Genomic DNA, 5336 nt, shown 5'->3' with positions numbered 1-5336 from the left:
TAATAAGTATATTTTTTCTTAATCTAAGAATATATAAAAATATTTTTTATATATAAGATATAATATATATTAAATAAATGAATAAGTAATTAATAAATATATATTTAAAAGGTAATTAATATATTTATTAATTTAAATAATATAATAATATACTTAAAGTAATTATATCTTATATAAAACGTAATTTTTTAATAGTTTTTTTGATTAATCTTAATCTTATATTAAATATTATAGATATTAATCTTAGATATATATTTAGCTCTATAGAGCCTATTTAATAGGTTACTAATAAATAAACAAATATAATAATTTTTAATTATTACCTTATTTAACCCTTTATAATCTATATAAAGCCTTAGCCTTTTATTTTTCTTAGAGATAAAAAATATTAAGGCTCTTATTTTATATATAAAATATTATATATACCTATTTATTAGGTTTTTTATAATATATTTCCTACGGGCTTAATATTATATTTTATTTATACAATATAATAAATTATATTAGGGTTATTTACCTTTAATTAAGTTAATCTTATCTATAGCCATTATAAATATTAATATATTTTTTATTATTTATTTATTAAAAAACTCTTTTAGGTGTTTAAGTTCTAAAAAAAGCTTCTTAGGTATTTTTATAAGTATATTTATTTTATTCTTAAGTATTTATTTAGTAATCTCTTTTAATATAATAAATACTATAATATGTAATATATATATATATATTTTATTTTTAATAATTTCTTAAGTAAAAAATATTAAATTAATAATACTAATTATAATATAATATTATTTATTTATAATATAATTAATTATCTTATTTTTTTTATTAATAATTATAATAAAATAATATTATATAAATTAACTTTAAATTCTAATTTAATTAATATTTATTATATTTTTTATAATTTATTATATAAATTAATAAAAAAAAATTAATTAATTGGTATTTCTTAGATATATTTTCTCTTTTTTAAAGAACTTAAGCCTAAGGGCTATATAGTTTCTTGTTAACTTAAAGCTAAGCTTTTATATAAGCTTTATATTAATAATATTAATCTCTATATTAATATCTATAAGGACCTTAATCTTTTCTTTAGCTATACCTTAGAGAACTAATATAGAGGTTATAATTACTTTTTTAATTAATATTGATGTTTTTATAAATAAAAATAAAAATTTAAATTTATTCTTTATTCTTTTTAATTTTTTAATAAATTAAGCTCTTGGCTCTAATTTTATTAACCTTTATTAATAGCCTAGCTTTATTTCTAAGAGGGGTTTAATTTATAAAAAGGTTATTACTATTAGTATATATCTTAGTATAATATATTTAAGTCTTATAGCCCTAATAGCTATATTTATTATACCTTAGTAATAACTTATTTCCTCTTCATCTATAATATAATATTAATATAAATATACTAAAATTACTTATATTATAATAATTTTATTTTAATATAAGGCATAAAAGATATTTATTAAAGGAATTTCCTTTAAAGCTTTTTTTATAACTTAAGCTACTAAGGAAATAATATCTCTTATATAGCTATTTAGTATTATCTTAGAGTTATTTCCTCTTAAGATAATTATTTTAATTAATAATATAAATCTAAAGGTATTTAGTTTTTTATATAATATAATAAGCTTTATATAAGAAATATTTTTATTTTTTAAGCTTTTCTTTTTAATTTATTATATAAATTATAAAAAAAATAATAAGCTATAGCCGTATTATTTTTTTATTTTGTTAATAATCTCTTATAAAATATATATTAATAAATAAAGTATTATATTAATACCTTATTAGGCTTTTAGCTTATAGTTATAAATTAATTTCTTATTTACCTTTCTTAGAGCTCTAAGTTAATATGTTATTTCTATATAAATACCTTAAACTCTTTTTATATAAGATTTTCTATTAAGCCTATAATATAATTATATTAATTAGTTTATAATAAGTAAATAAATTTATTTATTATTTATTTAATTTATTGCTTTAGTATTATTTTTATATAAAATTCAATACTTATATTAATTATCTTAAATTAAGTATTAATATTAATAATAATAGCTTCTTAGGTTAAGATCTTATAATTATATCTAAGTAGCCTCTTATAATCTCTTAGCTAATCATTAGCTAATTAATCTATAAAATACTTTAAAATCTTTAAGAAAAAGTTTTTTTATTTTTTTTTTATTTATTTTTTTTACTTTTAATTTTTATACTTATAGCTTTTTCTTAATTTATTTAATAAAATTAAAGCTAAAGCTAAAAATAATAAAGAAATTATTAAGGTTAATTTTTATTTTTTTTTATTAAAATATCTCTTTTTATATAAAATCTTATTAATTATAATAATTCTAATATTTATTATTAATTTATATTAAAAAGGTTTATAATATTTACCTTATTTATTAAGGATAAATTATTATAAGGTTAGCTTATAAGAGGTAATAAATTATAATATCCTCTAATTTTTTAAATACGCTCTTTAAGGTCTTCTAAGTTAAGAAGGTTTAATAAGGTATTTCTTAGATTACTCTTAGTAATAACCTATAAAATAAATAACTATCCTAGGAAGTAATAGAGTTTTCTCAACCCTTTTATTTTAATTTTATACTAATTATTTATTAAGAAGAAATTAAGAAATTATAAGATAATAGGCCTTAATAGCTAAATTAAGGCAAAATTATAAATTAAAAATAAGTCTTTATTATATATAAGACTTTAATTTACTAAGCCTTTTATAGTAGCTTAGCTATAGAGCTTTTAGGATCTCTCTGCGCATATAATAACTAGCTAGGGTTACCCCGATTGGTCGGCGGGTTTAATAGCCGCCCTATATCCTTCCAGATAGCTAGAGGTAGCTGCTTCTAGCCCTTTTTCTATATATAGGAAATTGCCTAATAGCCTAAAACAGCTTAGTACTTATTTCCCCTAACTTATTATTTAGTATTATAAAGGATCCTATTACTTATTATAAGGATTATTATTTATACTTTATATTAGTTATTATTTTATAAGTCCTTTAGGAAGTTAATATATATATTAATAATATTTTCTTTTTAACTATTTTTTAAAAGGCTTAATTAAAAAAAGCTCATTTTTAATAAAATTAAACTATTATTACTATTAAAATTAAATAAGAAAAATAATTTTAGTTAAAGACTATAAATCTAATTAAGATTAAATTATTAAGATATTTATTTATATTAATATTTTTAAAGCTTTTATTTAATATTATTTCTAAGGGGTTATTATATATTTTTTTAAATCTTTATAAAGCTTATAAGCTATATTTATAAAGTTCTTTTATTTATATAAAATAGTAACATTATTATCTTACTTTATGCTCTTTAAAATAAGAATTAAAGTATCTTAATTAATATCTTAGTAGTTTTAATACTAAAGGCTTTATACCTAAAGCTAGAGGTCTTAATAGGCTTAAATTAATAAGCTTTATTTATATAATTATTAATAACTTTAATAATGCGCTAAAGCTAGCTTTATTTATAATAAATAGCTTATATCTTAACTAACTAAAGAGGTTAAAATCCCTTTTATATAATAGCTTTCCCCTCTAATATTAACCTTTTAATCGCAATTCTTAATTACTTAAAGAGATTAAAATTACTTTTATTATCCTTATAAGAGGAGGTTTAATTATAATTAATAATAACTACTATAACTAACTAATTAACTAATTAATAACTAGTTAACTAATTAATAATATATTAAGAAGATAATAATAGCTTTCTATAAAGACCTTTAACTAAATAATTAAAGTAATATAATTAATATTTATTAATATGCCTTTTAATATAACTAATATAACCTTACTAAAAAGGTCTATAAGCTTTATAAAGGTATAAAAAGTATATATAATAAGCTATAAATAATAATATTAAATAATAGCCTTAAAAATATTAAAATAAGTATATAATATAATATACTAATATTAATTAAATTTATAATCTTTAATTATAATATCTTTCTTTTACTTAGTTTTTTTATACTTAGTTATAATATTTATAAAAGGTTTAACTTTATTAAAAAAGAGCTTTTTTTATTAGGGGCTCTTAAAAAGAATCTAGAGAAAGGGAAAGATCTTATTAGCGAAGATATTAAATTCCTTAAGGACTTATAAGATAATAAGTAGCATAGGGTATAGGTTATAATGCTTATAATAACTATAAAGACTTTCTATACCGCTAAATAAGAGGATTAAAGAGGTCTTATAGCTAGCCAGGATCTAGCTATGTAGCTGCAGGCATAACTATATTAGGAAATAGGGGTTATCAGCGTTATAGGTCTATCACGAATTTCAGAGGGATTGGTTCCTAGAGTCAGCATTGGAGTTCTATAAACCTAAAAAGAGTTAGCGCTAGGGCTTAGCGCCGGACTCGGCGATAGATAAAAGTCTATAGGTTTAATTAATTAAACCTATCTAGTTAAATATATAATGCGTATATCTTAGCTTGTGTGAATATATAAATAATAGTAATTATAATAGTAATTTTAATAATAAAAAATAGTAATATATATAGTAAGTAAGAATTATAATTATATAAGTACTATAAAAATCCCTTAAGTTATACTGTATTTAATTAATTATTTCTTAAGTACTTAATATATACTAAGTTTATATTAAGACTAAGATATTTTTGCCCTTTAAGTTATATAATATAACCTTATATTAAATATTTAAGAAGTTATAAGTAGTTATAATATTTATTATTATACCTTATATTATTAATAATATAATATTAAATCTAAAGATAATATTATTTATAAATTATATTTATTATTTAATTTAAATAACTAAAGTCTTATATATATTAATTTTAACTTAGATTTATTAAGATTTTTCTCTTAATTATATAATTTAAAAAGTTTAATTAAATATTTATTTATTAATTATAATATATTATATATTAATATAGACTATGCTTTAATTTTTATTAAGTAATGCTTAGAGCTTAAAATATTATTTTTTCTAAATATAAGTATAAGATAGAATATCTAACTAAATAATATATATAATTTTAAATAAAATACTTAGTATAAGCTTAAAGAAATATTTAAAGCTAAACTTGATATAATTTAAAATAAAAAAATATATCATAATTATTAAGGCAATTAATCTAAAAAAAAACTAAATAACTTAATTCTTTATTATTAATATAAATTAATATTATTTTATTAATTAATATTAAAAACAATTTTTAAATCGTTAAATACGCATAATAACTTAAAATAATTAAATTAATAATAAAATTAATACTAAATAATTTAAATATTTAAATTATAAAATAATTAAATACTATATTTTT

The sequence above is a fragment of the Fusarium falciforme genome, chromosome 11, assembly GCF_026873545.1.
Source record: "Fusarium falciforme chromosome 11, complete sequence".
Taxonomy (NCBI): domain Eukaryota; kingdom Fungi; phylum Ascomycota; class Sordariomycetes; order Hypocreales; family Nectriaceae; genus Fusarium; species Fusarium falciforme.
This window is presented reverse-complemented; position numbering follows the sequence as displayed.